Genomic DNA, 16,887 nt, shown 5'->3' on the forward strand with positions numbered 1-16,887 from the left:
TCTGTTCATAAATTCTATTGATTCCTGATTCAGTCTTGGAAAGTTATACCTTTCTAAGAATTTATCCATTTCTTCTAGGTTATCCATTTTATTGTCATAGAGTTGCTTATAGTAGTCTCTTATGATGCTTTGTATTTCTGCAGTGTCCATTGTAACTTCTCCTTTTTCATTTCTAATTTTATTGATTTTAGTCCTCTCCCTCTTTTTCTTGATGAGGCTGGCTAAAGGTTTATCAGTTTTGTTTATCTTCCCAAAGAACCAAATTTTAGTTTTATTGATCTTTGCTTTTGTTTTCTTTGTTTCTATTTCATTTATTTCTGCTCTGATCTTTATGATTTCTTTCCTTCTACTAACTTTGTGTTTTGTTTATTCTTCTTTCTCTAGTTCCTTTAGGTGTAAGTTTAGATTGTTTATTTGAGATTTTTCTTGTTTCTTGAGGTAGGCTTGCATTGCTATAAACTTCCCTCTTAGAACTGCTTTTACTGCATCCCATAGGTTTTGGATTGTTGCGTTTTCATTGTCTTTTGTCTCTAGGTATTTTATATTTCCTCTTTGATTTGTCAGTGATCTCTTGGTTATTCAGTAACGTCTTGTTTAGCCTCCATGTGTTTGTTCCTTTTATGGTTTTTCCCTGTAATTGATTTCTAATCTCATAGCGTTGTGGTCAGAAGAGTTGCTTGATATGATTTCAATCTTCTTACATTTACTGAGGCTTGATTTGTAACCCAAGAAGTGATCTATCCTGGAGACTGTTCCATGTGCACATGAGAAGAAACTATAATCTGCTGTTTTCAGATGGAATATCCAATAAATATCAATTAAATCTATCTGGTCTATTGTGTCATTTAAAGCTTCTGTTTCCTTATTCGCTTTCTGTCTGGATGATCTTTCCATTGGTGTAAGTGAGGTGTTAAAGTCCCCCACTATTTTTGTGTTACTGTTGATTTCCTCTTTTATAGTTGTTAGCATTTGCCTTATGTATTGTGGTGCTCCTATGTTGGATGCATATACATTTATAATTATTATATGATCTTCTTGGATTGATCCCTTGATCAATACATAGTATCCTTCCTTGTCTCTTGTAACATCCTTTATTTTAAAGTATACTTTATCTGATATGAGTATTGTTTCTCCAGCTTTCCTTTGATTCCCATTTGTATGGAATATTTTTTCCATACCCTCACTTTCAGTCTGTATCTGTCCCTAGGCCAGAAGTGGGTCTCTTGTAGACAGTATATATATGGGTCTTGTTTTTGTATCCCCTCAGCGAGCCTGTGTCTCTTGGTTGGAGCATTTAATCCATTCACATTTAAGGTAATATCGATATATATGTTCCTATTGCCATATTATTAATAATTTTGGGTTTGTTTTTGTAGGTCCTTTTCTTCTCTTGTGTCTCCCACTCAGAGAAATTCCTTTAGCATTTGTTGTAGAGCTGGTTTGGTGGTGCTGAATTCTCTTAGCTTTTGCTTGCCTGTAAAGCTTTTGATTTCTCTGTTAAATCTGAATGAGATCCTTGTTGGGTGTAGTAATCTTGGTGGTAGGATCTTCCCTTTCACCATTTTAAATATATCGTGCCACTCCCTTCTGGCTTGTAGAGTTTCTGCTGAGAAATCAGCTGTTAACCTTATGTGAGTTCCCTTGTATGTTATTTGTTGTTTTTCCCTTGTTGCTTTTAATAATTTTTCTTTGTCTTTAAATTTTGTCAGTTTGATTACTATGTATCTCAGCATGTTTCTCTTTGGGTTTATCCTGCCTGGAACTCTCTGCACTTCCCGACTTGGGTGACTATTTCCTTTCCCATGTTAGAGAAATTTTCGACTATAATCTCTTCAAATATTTTCTCAGGTCCTTTCTCTCTGTCTTCTCTTTCTAGGACCCCTATAATGCAAATGTTGTTGCGTTTAATGTTGTCCCAGAGGTCTCTTAGGCTGTCTTCATTTCTTGTCATTCTTTTTTCTGTATTCTGTTCCACAGTAGTGAATTCCACCATTCTGTCTTCCAGGTCACTTATCCGTTCTTCTGCCTCAGTTATTGTGCTATTGACTCCTTCTAGTGTATTTTCATTTCAGTTATTGTATTTTTCATCTCTGTTTTTTCTTTACTTCTTCTAGATCTTTGTTAAACATTTCTTGCATCTTCTCCATCTTTGCCTCCATTCTTTTTCCGAGGTCCTGGATCATCTTCACTCTCATTACTCTGAATTCTTTTTCTGAAAGGTTGCCTATCTCCATTTCATTTAGTTGTTTTTCTGGGGTTTTGTCTTGTTCCTTCATCTGGTACATTGTCTTCTCCCTTTTCATTTTGTCTATCTTTCTCTGAATGTGGTTTTCATTCCATAAGCTTCAGGATTGTAGTTCTTCTTGCTTCTGCTGTCTGCCCTCTGGTGGATGAGGCTATCTAAGAGGCTTGTGCAAGCTCCCTGATGGGAGGTACTGGTGGTGGGTAGAGCTGCCTGTCTCTCTGGTAGGCATAGCTCAGTAAAACTTTAATCTGCTTGTCTGCTGATGGATGGGGCTGATTTCCCACCCTGTTGGTTGTTTGGCCTGAGGCAACACAGCACTGGAGTCTTCAGGCTCTTTGGTGGGGCTAATGGCGGACTCTGGGAGGGCTTATGCCAAGGAGTACTTCCCAGAGCTTCTGCTGCCAGTGTCCTGTCCCCGTGGTGAGACACAGCCACCCCCAGCCTCTGCAGGAGACCCACCAACACTAGCAGGTAGGTCTGGTTCAGTCTTCTATGGGGTCACTGCTCCTTCCCCTGGGTCCCGATGCACACACTACTTTGTGTATGCCCTCTAAGAGTGGAGTCTCTGTTTCCCCCAGTCCTGTTGAAGTCCTGCAATCAAATCCCACTAGCCTTCAAAGTCTGATTCTCTGGGAATTCCTCCCCCCATTGCCAGATCCCTATATTTGGAAGCCTGACGTGGGGCTCAGAACCTTCACTCCAGTGGGTGGACTTCTATGGTATAAGTGTTCTCCAGTTTGTGAGTCACCCACCCAGCAGTTATGGGATTTGATTTTATTGTGATTGCACCCCTCCTACCATCTCATTGCAGCTTCTCCTTTGTCTTTGGGTGTGGGGTATCTTTTTTGGTGAGTTCCAGTGTCTTCCTGTCGATGATTGCTCAGCAGTTAGTTGTGACTCCAGTGCTTTCGCAAGAGGGAGTGAGTGCACGTCCTTCTACTCTGCCATCTTTAACCAATCTCAAGATAGAGAATTTTTAAAACAACAAAAAATAAGTGATTCATTGCATTTAAGGTATCCCTAAGAAGATTAACAACTGACTTCTAAAAAAAAAACCTAGGGAGACAAGAAGTCAGTGGAATGACATATTCAAAGTCCTGTAAGGAAAAGAATGTCAACCAAGATTTCTATGTCCAGCAAAACAATCCTTTAAAAATGAAAAGGAAATGAAGATATCTGCAGACAACAAGAAAGATAAATAGAAGACTTGTGTAACAAGAAATACTGAAGGGAATCATTTTGGCTAAAAAGAAATGATACTATACAGTAACACAATTACACACACACACACACACACACAAGATCATAGGTAAAGGAAATTACCTACATAAATATAAAATACAATATATATGTATTTTTTACACCTTTCTTCCCTTACCTAATTGAAAAACAACTGCATAAAGCAATAATTATAGAACTGTGTTGATGGGCTTATAATATATAAAGATGTAATTTTGATGATTTTGATAGAACAAAATAAAGAGGAATAAAATACAATTGGAGCAAACTTTTTGTATAATGTTGAAATCAATTTGGTATTAATCCAAACCAGATTGTTTAAATTAAGATGTTAATTGTAATCTTTAGGGAAATTACCAAATATGATTTTAAAATAATATAGTAAAAAAAGAAAATTAAAATGGTATGCTAGAAAATATTTATTTAACCCAACAAGAAGACATGAATGCAAGAAAATGGAACAAAAAGGACATGACATTCAGATAACAAATTCCAAAATGGCAGACACAAATACTATCTTTTCAGTAATTACATTAATGTAAATGGATTTAACACTCTAAACAAAAGGTGGACATTGAAGTAATGGATTTTTTAAAATGTCCAACTATGACTTCTTACAGGAGACACAGTTAGGATTAAAGGCACAGATAGGTTCAAAATACAGTAGCCCAAAGAAAGCTGGCGTACTAATGTCAGACAAAACAGACTTCAGGACAAACACTATTACTAGAGACAAAAAAAGGATATTTTAATAAAAGGATCAATCTGTCAGATATACATAACAATTATAAATATATATGCACATTACAATAGAGTGCCAAAAACACATGGAGCAAAAACTAAGTTGAAGGGAGAAAGTGACAACTCAAAAACAATAGTTGAAAATTTTAATTTTCAGTTTGAATAATTAATTTTTTAAAAATTAGGCTGCAGACCAACAAGGAAATAAAAGACTTGAAATGTACTGAACCAACTTGACCTAACAGGCACATAGAGAACACCTCACCCAAAAAGAGCAGGATGAATATTCTTGTCATGTACTATGGAACGTTCTCTATGATAGACCATGTTCTAGGTTATGAAACAAGTATGAATCAACTTAAAAGGGTTAAAATTATACAAAATACATTTTCAGACAACAGTGGAATTAAATTAGAAATCAGTGACAGAGGAAATGTAAGACTCCTAAATGTATGGATATTAAATTACACATTTCTAAATAACTAATGCATCAAAGAAGAGATTACAAGGCACTTTAGAAGATACTTTGAGGTAAATGGAAAAAATAGCAAAATTTAAGAAAATTTATAGATATAAATGCCTATATTAAAAAAGAAAATAAATGAAATAAATAATCTAAACTTCTACTATAAAAATACCTAGAAAAAAGGAGAACAAACTGAACCAAAATCAAACAGAAGGGAGGAAATATTAGTTATTAAAGTGGAAATAAAGTTGAGTATAGTGAAACAACAGAGAAAATTAACAAAACTGGAAGTTGTTTCTTTCAAAGGAAACAACCTGATAAACCTTTAACTAGCCAGAGAAAAACAAGAGAGGGAAGATTCATATTACTAAAAATCAGAAATGAAAGAGAAAACATCATTATCTATCTTTCTGAAGGAAAAATAACTATAATGGAAGACTGTGAACAAATATATGTGACATTAAGTAATCTACATAAAATTGACAAATTCCTAGAAAGACATAAACTACCAAGACTGGCTTAAAAAGAAATAGGAAATCTGAATAGACCTATAACAAACAGAGAGATTGAATCAGTAATTTAAAAACTTTCTACACACACAAAAAAGTCCCAGTGTTAGATGTTTTCACTACTTAATTCTATTAAAGATATAAATAAAAATAAATATCAATGTTTCACAAAACTTTCCAAAAAAATGAGTAGGGAACACTTCCCAACTCACTGTATAATGCCACTGTTACCCTGATACCAAAACCAAAGAAATCACATGAAGAGAGAATTACAGAAAATACCCCTTATGAATTTCAGTGCAAATATCCTTGATAAAATACTAACAAGATTAAACTGGCAGCATATAAAAAGTATTATACACCTTGACCAAGTGGAATTTATCTCAGGAATGCAAGATGAGTTTAACATCTGAAAATCAGTCAATGTGATACACCACAGATGGAATCAATGACAAAGAAACACGTGATGATCTCAGTAGATGCACAAAAAAATATTTGAGAAAATCCAACACCCTTTTGTCATAAAAACACTCAGCGAAATAGAAATAGAATGGAATCCCTTAAACCTAATGAGGATATCTATGAAAAATTCACAGCTAATAACATTCTTAATGGTGAAAGACTGAAGGCTTTTCCCCTAAGATGTGGAACAATACACATATATCTGCTCTAACCACTTCTACTCAACATTGTCCTAGAAACACTATCTTATCCTTATCTTAGATGAGAAAAAGAAATAAAAAGCATCCAAAGTAGAAAAGAAGTAAAGCTATCTTTATTTGCAGATGACATGATCTTGTACATACAAAATTGAAAGGAATCCACTAAATGTACTAGAATGACTAACAAAGTATTTTAGCAAAGTTTCAGGATAAAAGATCCATATACAAAAATCAATTGCATTTTTGTAAACAAATAATAAAAATTACAAATAAAACTAAAAAATATTCTATTTTCAATAGCATCAAAAATAATAAAATATTTAGAAATAAATTTATCAAAGAACTGCAGGATTGTACACTGAAAATTTTATAACGTTGAAGGAACTTACAGAAGATGTAAATAAAAGGAGAACAATCCTATATTAATGATTTGGAAGACTTTCTATTGTTAGATGGCAAAACTACTTAATTTGATCTACAGATTCAAGAGATTTTTGTCAAAATCCTTGCTGTCTTTAGGCAGAAACTGAAAAGCTGAGTCTAAATTTCATATGGAAATGAAAAGAGACCCAGAACAGACAAAATAGTCTTGAGAAAGAACAAAGTTGGAGGGCACATACTTCTCTATTATAAATATTACAATAAAACCACACTAATCAAGACACTGTCAAATTTACATAATCATAGAAATACACGTAAAGCTCAATGGAACATAGTTTAGAATCTAGAAATAAACCCCTACACTATGGTCAATTGATTTTGACAAGAGAACAAAGACAATACAATGGGTTAATTATAGTTTTTTTTTGTTTTTTTTTTTTTCATCTTGCTGCTTAGACATCTTGATATCCATATTCAGAACAATGGGCTCTTATGTCACACAACAGAGAAAAAATAATTTGAAATGGAAATAAACTTAAGTATAATATCAAAATTAAAAATAACTTAGAAATAAGCACAGGAGTCAATTTCATGGCACTTACAACTCAACAATAAAGAGAAAAATAACCCATTTAAAAATCTGTTATTTTCTTTCAATACTTAGCATATCAATTAAACGTCTTCAAAACTAATAGTGGTTTCCCTGGAGCTTACAATATACATTTTTAACTCACCTAAGTCCATCTTGAAATAACACTATAGTGCTTCACATGTTGTGTAAGTAGCTTATAATAATAAAGTATACCAAATTTTTCCTTGCTGTCCCCTGTGTTATTGTTGTAATTATTTCACCTATCCATATGTTGTAATAATCAAACATATCATTACTTTTAGTATATTAAACATACAGTTATCTTTTAATCAATTAAGAATTAGAAAAATTTTTAAACTATAGTTTACATTTATTTATTCCTTCCCCAGTTCCCTTTGTTTGTTTACATAGATCCAATTTTCTGACTACACAATTTTTCTTCCATTTGAAAAACTTATTTTAACATTTCTTGCAGGGTAGATCTGCTCCCTAGAGAATTCCCTTGGTTTTTGTTTGTGACAGTCTTTTTTTCTCCTTCACTTTTGAAGGATTATTGTATTTGATATAGAATTTTAGTTTCCATTCCACTCCCTTATTGACTACATGGTTTCTGTTAAGAACTTTATTCTAATTCTTATCCTTGTTACCTTATTGGTAAGACTTTCCCCATCTGGCTTTTCTCAAGATTTTTTCTGTCTTTCATTTACTGCAATTTAAATATGATACACCTAGATATAAATTTACTGGTATTTATCCTGATTGGTGTTCTCTGAGCTTCCTAGATCTGTGGTTTGGTGTCTGTCATTAATTTTGGAAAATTCTTGGCCATTATAAATTTCAAATACTTCTACTTCATTTTTTCTCCTTCTGGTTTTCCAGATATGCACATGTTATACCTTTTAGAAATCCCCAACAGTTCCTGGATGTTCCATTCTGATATTTTCACTTCTTTTTTTTTCTCTTTTCATTTCAGTATGGGAAGTTTCTATTGAGCTATCTTCAGGCTCACTGATTCTTTCCTTGACCATGTCCCATCTAATGATAAAACAATCAAAGGCATTCTTTATTTCTGCTAGTTTATTTTTATTTTTACCATGTTTTTTATTGTTATTTAGAGTTTTCCTCTCTCTGCTTGCATTACTAATCTGTTCTTGCATGTTGTCTACTTTGTCATAGAGCCCTTCATTTATTAATTATAATTATTTTAAATTCCCTGCCCGATAATTTCAAAGTGTGTGTCATATCTGTTTTGGTTCTGCAGCTTGTTTTTTCTTTTCAGGCTGGTTTTTCTTCTTGCCTTTAGTATGTCTAATAATATTTTGTTGAAAGCTGGACACGATGTATTGGGTAACAGGATATATTGGGTAACAGGATATATTGGGTAACAGGATATATTGGGTAACAGGAACTGAGGTAAGGAGGCCTTAATGTGTAGTTTTATGTTAGTTTGGCTAGGAGCTGGGATATCTTTAATGTAGTTATAGGTGTCATAGATTTCAACTTCCTCTGGTGACCTTATTTTCATTTCCCCTGTTAATTTGAGGCTTCCCTAAGAACTTCTCTCAGAGGTAGTGTCTTGCAGCTATTTCAACTGTAATCCACTGGATCCCTGTTCATATGGGGATAAGTTGTAGGGCAGAGGAAGCATTCTATAATATTATGATTTCATCTCATTCTTTTAATGGGCCTATTTCCCTGTGTTGTGACTTTCACAAGTGTTTCTTACCTTTTCTTCTCCCCTTAGATGAGACAGGAAATCTAGGGGGCCCTAGAAGTGGGTATAGGCTCTGGTTAAGTGTTTTCCCTGTAGAGTAGGACTTTGTTATGGAGAAGTCACTGGATGTATTTCAGAACTATTTCTCTTCCCCTCCCCATGATAAAGTCCTAGATCTTTCTCAGAGCTTTACTGTGGGTGCCTAGAGAGAAAGTGCATAAAATATGCCCTCTTCCCAAGACTGCAGCCCCCAATTGTTTGTAATTCTCAAACTAGTCCACACCCAGCTTCCAGCAATTTGTTAACATTAACATGTAAGTGTTTCCATCAGTTTTTGGCTCCAGTGAGTTCTCCTGATAAGCATATATTAGCACTAACTCTCTGTATGTGCTTGTCTCTCCAGATTTCAAGGTAGCAGTTTGTCTTACAACATCAGTTCTCTGACGGTTCCAAGAAACATCATTGACTTTTAATTTGTACAACCATTTCTTATTATCATGAGGGGAGTGATGACTTCTAAACACTTTAGATATTGGAGCTGAAATTGGAAATCCATTAATATCCTTTGATAAAGTGTTAACTTTACTCTTTAAATTTGCTTGTGCCTCTGTGCACTTAATTTTTTGTCTCTTTGTAACTTTACCCTTTGTGTTATTAACTTTTTGGTTATTTGGTAAAAGTTCTTGTAATTGAATTCCTGTATATATCTACCTGTTGACATTTGAAACATACTTCCATTAAATTCTCATGCTACTCCTCTCCCTCTTGACAAGTGAGAACCTGCTCAACTTACATGTGTTAGGAGACTTCTACTTCCATATCCAACCATCTACATTTCTGCTGCTCTCATTCATTGCACAGGTGCCCTTCTGCTATTTTCTTAACACTACATTTATCAGCCCCAGTTAGTAGTGCTTAATAGGGTCTCAGCTCATGCCATGGTGCCTGGCATATAGTAATATGGTTAATGTTCAACAGTAATAAATTTTTTTAAAAAGTCCACCAGTAGCTATTCACCAAATTTTATTAAAATAACATAACTTTGTTAAAATAGGAGTATTTTTCAAAAATTTTTGAAAATCCAGAGGATGTAGAAAAGTATATTTTTTTACTTTATATGTGCCTTTAAAAGTCTATTCGTTTTCTGATGCCAAAATGTTGTGTTCACATTGTGACTCTGAACCATAAAACTGAATAAAGTACAAAAACATCTTACTCAATTCTCTCTATTTTGAATTCACTCATTTTAGAGGTAGAAAAGTGAGACCCAAAGAGGTAGAATAAACAGCACGGATCATGCAATCTATCAACTTACAGATCACTGCTCTTTCATTATATCACCCTGCCTTCTGACACCTCTGAATAATTTGCTAGTTGTAGACAGATAAATGGAGACTATGGATTGCTACAATTTTCAGTCAAGGCAGACTAAACCAATAATGTTACCAACAATATCCCCCACAGACATATTTATTACAACTATTCCCTGCTTTGTTCTGCATCAGCAGGTCCATCTGGCAGTAAAGGATTGACCAGGTGTTCTGGGGAAAAGTTGGCACACAAATGCCTTGAATATTGTGATACTAGCAGGAGGGAGAGATAAAGAAAATGAAAAGAAATTAAATTATTCTTGTTATATATGAGCTTACAAGACATTTTTACATGGTAACAATTTTGGAACATCTTTTGCTTTATTTGTAAATGGATTTTGGCTTGGTTTTAAAAATTAGAATGAAGTATAAATATTCAAGAGAAATATAGTGTCATACCCATTAGTGTAGTGAATAAATAAAAGTATAAGTAAGCATCTTTGAAAACCTGTAGTAAAATGACAAAAGAAAATAATGTATGGCATACCTCATCAAACTATTTATTATTCTAAAGAAAAAAAACAAAACCTCTCTCTTGATTAGTCTTGATTAGTTGTTCCCTAACTCAAGTTTTTCAATCAGATGGTCAGCACATGGTTTACAAATGGCCTTTGCCTTGCTAAATTGAATTTTGTGGCTTAAATTAATTAATCTTTTCCCTAAAGTGAACAATGCCCTGTGTATTTTAGCTTAGCAAAGACAATGAAGGTATTAAGAAAGCAAATCTCACTCTAATATGCAGAACTCTGATTGAATAACAAGTGTAACGCATGTCCACCGAGGCTTCAAACCTTCCCTAAGAAACTTTCCCCAGGCAAAGAGATGTTTGTGTGGTGCATTGACACATGTTCATGAGAAACCTCCAGTGCTGGTACCAGCACTATGCAACACCCTTGACGTTCATTATGTCAGGATTAATACCATGGCAAAGAGCTTTTATCAATCTTGAATGTGCATATCCTATATTATAAAATATACAACCATACAACATTTCTATAGCCTTTTAACTCAGGAAAAAATAATTAATTTTCTATGATTTGGTTAATTTTTTAACATGTTATGTTTAACTTTTCTACTATAACCTTTTATACTTTGTTTAACTTATTTCACTTTAAGGCATTATTTAGTGATTTTTAGAAACAGAAAAACTGATACAAAATCAAAATTATTAATTCCACTATTTAGAAATAACATTTAAATGTATAGCTCTTTTTAATCTGTTTCTTGCTGTTTTTTTTTTATTATTGTTACTGCTATTTTATGTGATACATTGGCATATTTTGTCACACACTTTTTTTCATAATTATGGCTAGCCGTCATAAAATAACACAGACTGTGTGGCTTAAACAACAGAAATGTATTTACTCACAGTTCTGGAGGGTAGAAGTCCAAGATCAAGGTGTTGGTGGTATTGGTTTCTCCTATAAAAAATTAATAAACAGAAACCTTAATTAAATAGAATCAGGAGACTGGAAAGGAGAGCTCTCATTCCCTGTGATGATAGTAGAGCCCAACAGGAAGTAGAAAGACTCCTCTTCTTTCCTGACAAGAACTCAGTAAGTGAAAAGAGATGGATTCTGTCTACTATAGCCCTCCCAGCTTCTTTTTCCCCTCTATAAAACGGTTTACCTTCCCTTGATATGTAAGGGACTTGCACATGACTTGCCCGTGTTGCAGACCCTGAATTGCAAATCTCTACTGATCATGAATAAACCCACCTTTGCTGAAGAAATATCTGGCAGTCTATTTATTTCAGCTCAACATTTTGGTGACCAGTACAGGGGCCAGAGAAGACTCCCTAATGTTACAGGGCTGGTGAACCAAACAGGTGTGGTACCTGAAATTAAGCCCATTGTCAATCACTGCTTTCTTGCCAACCCTGGGGTTTGAACATGTATCTTTCTTCTGGATTCAAGTTCATTCCTTCTTTGCATTTGAAACTCTCCAGGTTTTATTTTGGATTTATTTTAAGGTTTTGTCTTTCTGGTTAAGGCCTTGCTCTGTATACAAGTACTCCTTTGGAACTTTGGTTTGATTTTGAGTCAGACTGCTTCACCTAAAGCTGGCTGAAAATGCCTTTAGACTTCAGTTCATTCCTCTGGAAGGGGCTATTCCCTGGAAACTGTGTGAAAAAGTTTTGACCTGGCTCTCCTGGGAGCAAGTTGTTTCCTTAGAATTGACTGGTATTCAGGCTTGCAAGATGTTGAATTGAGCCATTTGTGCAGTAAGCCTTTTGAGCTGTTTGAAAATTGTTCTTTACTCTAGAGAAAAACCTATGAAAATGGGATCTCAGTTGTCTAAGTATTTTGAGGAACCCACCCTACAGGGACTCCTAGATGATTTTATGCTCAAAAGCCACATTCGTTCCTCTTGTGCACTTGTAAAACTAAAGAGACTGACCTGACTAAAGGCAATTCAGAATGGCAATGGCCTCAATGGCCATTATCAAGAACTTTTGAAATCCCAAACTTAATTTCCTTAAAACAGAATTGGACTATAATAGCTCAAAGTGAAATTCTTCTTTCAGTTGGTGTTTTGAGACTTCTCATCATTATCAGGAGCCTAAAATTGCCTCTCCACTAAATCAAATTTCAAGATTAATTGAGACACACGAATGTTTAAGAAAGAAAAAATGGATCTCGAAGCCTCAGTCTTTTCTTCTTTGGTTTCTTTGCCTTAGACTCCACCTCTAGTGCCATCTTCCTCCTTCCCTCTGTGCTGCCTTTGCCTCCTCTATGCCCTCAATTCTCTGTAATGATTATCTCCCTAAAATTCCATTTTCCCCCAAATTCTCTCCACTGCCTTCTCCTCTGAACTTGTCAGAACCTGTCCCTTTAAAATAAAGCCTTCTGAGGATCCAAAGGCTAAACTTCTTATACTTCACTATAAGCCATAGTCAGATTTTCCCAAAGTAACCAAAGTTCCTCACAGATTTGTTGAGGAATTTAATATAGTCATTCAAACTTATCAGCCTGGTTTCTCTGACCTATATCTAGTTCACTTGCTTGGCCATGAAGCCAGGCCCAGAACTGGCTGAAAATCTCTAATTGTGAAAATCTTGAATGGTCTCTAGAACTTACAACCAGAAGACCAGCTAACTTATTATATGATCTGGATTAGGCAATCACTAGGCAACCCCAACCAGCAATTCCTAGGGCTTTTCCAAAGTCTGTTGATTGGAACAAAACTCAGACTTGCACACAGAAATCTGATGAACCTGTTCATGGTCACTATAATCAACTTTAGATTACTTTTAAAGAAAATTCTGGTCTTCCTTCAGATGTTGATTCTACCTGCATAGCTTTTAACTCTATGTTTATTAATGGGCTATACTGGGACTTTTTCCTCCTAGTAAAAAATAACAATAATATTTTTTTTAAAACAGAATGGAATGGAAACTATGATCACTCTTGATTTAGTTAATCTGGCAAACCAGCTCTTTTACACTTTACATGGGTCACATTAAAGGAAGACTGCCAAAATTCTTCATCTTCAAATCCAAAAAATGAAGGCTCCTAACGAAAACCAAAACCCATCCAGCTTCTGTTATTATTGCAAAGATCCAGGACATTGGAAAGGAGGTAGTTACTCTCTTAAGGTGCTTAAAGTAAGCACTTTAAACATCTTCAGCTCTATATGCAGCCTTTTGAACATCTCATTTCTCAGACAAGGCTCTGAGGAAATACAGGGGCTATTCCCAATCCTCCCTCTTAATCGGCTTGAAGGAACATATCTCCAGGTTGGGGTTGAATCTCTTCCAGTCCTATTTGACACTGGAGAGAACCACACTCTCAGTGTTCAATCCCACTACTATAAAACACCCCCTGCCTCAGAATACTTAAACAGTTCAAATAGTGGGGATCTCTAATAAACCTCAAGAGGTTCCTGTCTCTGAACCTATTCCCATTTGTTTAGACTCTGAGAGGTATACACCCTTGCCACCTTAGTTCCTCCTCCCTTATCCATTTATTAGGCTGAGATTTCTTACAGAAGTACCATGCTGAAATTTCTTTCTTCCAAAAATGAGAAATAATTCTAGAAATTGACAATAGTTATCAAAGTAACCCACCAGGTGAATTAAATGACCCTTTGACATCTTATATTTGTTCTGACTCTGACAGTACTAGAGCTAAGTCTGGAAACACCAATCATTTGTCCCTATTAAATCAGCTACCACCTTTCTTACGGGCAAAATCTCCAACCGATGTTAGCAAAATTCACAGAGCACCTCCCATCAAATAGACCTCTTAAAACCTCTTCCAATAATTAATCAATGCCCTATAAGTAAAGAAGTCCTTCAAGTCATAAAGCCCATAATAGAAGGTTACAAGGCTCAAAGCCTCATTGTCCCTTGTACTAGCAGCCCCTTTAACACTCCCATTTTATCGGTAAGAAAATTTAAGGGCTGAAAGTGGAGGTTTGTTCAGGACCTCTGAGCAGTAAACTACATTGTTATCTCTTGACACTCGGTCGTTCATAACCCTTGTATGTCACTAACATCCATTCCTACCAGAATTCTTTACTGTAATTGATTCATGCAGTGCATTCTTTAGTATTCCAGGTGATGAAGCTAACTAATATCTTTTTCCCTTCACTTGGGAAGAAGAACAGTTCACCTGAACAGTAATGCCTCAGGGTTTTACTGACAGTCCTTCTTAATTCTTGCAAATCCTGAAGGCTGATCTGGATGATATAATATTCTCTATGGTAAAGTTCTGCTTTGTTGCAACATGTGGATGGTTTGCTTCTTTGGTCCCCTTCTCAAGCCTCCACACAGGAAGAGAACATCCACTTGCTAAAGCTTTTGGCCTAAAGGAACATAAGGTTGCCAAAGAAAAACTGTAGTTTTCCCAAGCCTGGGTCTGGGTCTTAGGGCATCTGGTATCAGAACAAGCACTGCACCTATATCCAGATAGACTTCATGGTGTCCTGAGTTTCTCAGAACCAAAACTAAGTACAAATTCTGAGGCTATTTTGGGCTAGTTGGTTACTGCTGAAGTTGGATTCTGAATTTCTCTCTTAATGTCAAACCTCTATGTTCTATTCAACAATTAAAAACCCAAACCCAATTTTATGGGAAGAACCAAATTACAGTCTTCAAGGCCTAAAAAGAAGAAGCTTCTGAACCCATCTGCCCTTGGGCATTCCAATTAACAGATTCTCCTTTTCGTTTCTGTATTTGAAAAGGAAGGAAATGTCCTTGCGATATTCACCCAATCACACAAGGGCCACCATACCCATAGGGTATTATAGCCAGCAACAGGACCCTGTGTCTTGCGGATACCCCTCTTGCCTTAAGGCCACCACAGCTGCTACCATTTTGGTTAAAGCCACCAAGAAAATCACTGTGGAATTCCCTTTAACCATTTTTGTACCTCATGCAGTAGAAGCTCTCCCGAATTTGCATCACACTCAACATTTCTGTCAGCTGCCTCACCTATAAAGTACTTCTTTAAATGCTCCCCACATAACTTTTTTACATTCCCTCACAGTTGCTTAGCCCTGACAGACCACCGCCTGACTCCTTGTGATGATCTACAGGAAATTCCTTTGAGTAATGCTTACTTTTTCTCATGGTTCACTGGCGGTTCCTATTTAAAAGATGACAATGGCAAATATTGTGCTGGGTATGTTATCACAGCTCCTTTTGATGTTGTTGAGACAGCATCTTTACCTATGGCTACTTTGGCCGAACAAGCTGAATCCCATGCTCTTATATGTGTTTGTACTTGAGCCAAGGACAAAACTGCCAATATTAATACTGATAGTAGATACGCTTTCAGAGTAGATCAGGATTTTGGAACGTTGGGGAAGCAACACGGCTTCCTTATTTCCAGTGAAAGTAATATTAAAAGTAGCCCCTGGGGCTTCCCTGGTGGTGCAGTGGTTGAGAATCTGCCTGCTAATGCAGGGGACACGGGTTCGAGCCCTGGTCTGGGAAGATCCCACATGCCGCAGAGCAACTGGGCCCGTGAGCCACAACTACTGAGCCTGTGCTCTGGAGCCCGTGAGCCACAACTACTGAGCCCGTGTGTGCCACGACTACTGAAGCCCGCGCACCTAGAGCCTGTGTTCCGCAACAAGAGAAGACACTGCAATGAGAAGCCCGCGCGTGCACCACGGTGAAGAGTGGCCCCCCGCTTGCCGTAACTAGAGAGGGCCCGTGCACAGCGGCGGAAGCCCAAAGCAGCCAAAATTAAAATAAATTAAATAAATAATTTTTTTAAAAAAACCTTTGTAAAAAAAAAAAAAATCTGTGGCATTCTAAACTTGACTCTCTAGAAGCTAGGGGAAATCACCTCACTGATATTTCTGCAAGGAAGGCTGCCGTTAAAGGGACCAGCAGCAGCCAAACCTCTGTCATGGTCCAAAGGGATATTTCCCAAAATGATAATTTAGGAAAATGGTTAGAAAAGCCCATCAACTGCCCTCAGAAAATGAAAAAAAAAAAAACCCATGATTTGAAATTCAGCAATTGTTGGTTTGATAAAAAGAGAAAGCTCTGGTTTGGACCAAATGACAACCCTGCCCCACTAGAGACTAAAATTGCCACTCCTCACCACTGTACATGAACAGTGACACATTTAAACTGTTTTGAGTGACATTTTTTCTTCTAATTATAAAATGAATACATGACTATTGAATAGAAAGAGAGAAAGATGAGAATGAAAACATGAAAAAAATATAAAAACCCTACTACTCAACAAATGGAATTATATATTATATGCTGGTTTTTTTTTTTCTATTGGTAGTTTTACTCCACTTTTTTTAAAAAATAATTGTGAATAAAAATAGGTTTCAAAAAAAATTACTATACCCGATGTGCCCATATAAAGCAAAAGAAATAAAAAATTACCTAAATGCTTGAAGCCCCTTTTGTTCCCCTCTGGAATCACTTTTATTCTTTCTCTCACATATTTAAACACTAGACAGAATTTGGTATTCACTGTTTGCATATGTTTCTTTCA

Source organism: Balaenoptera ricei, chromosome 4, assembly GCF_028023285.1.
Source record: "Balaenoptera ricei isolate mBalRic1 chromosome 4, mBalRic1.hap2, whole genome shotgun sequence".
Taxonomy (NCBI): Eukaryota; Metazoa; Chordata; class Mammalia; order Artiodactyla; family Balaenopteridae; genus Balaenoptera; species Balaenoptera ricei.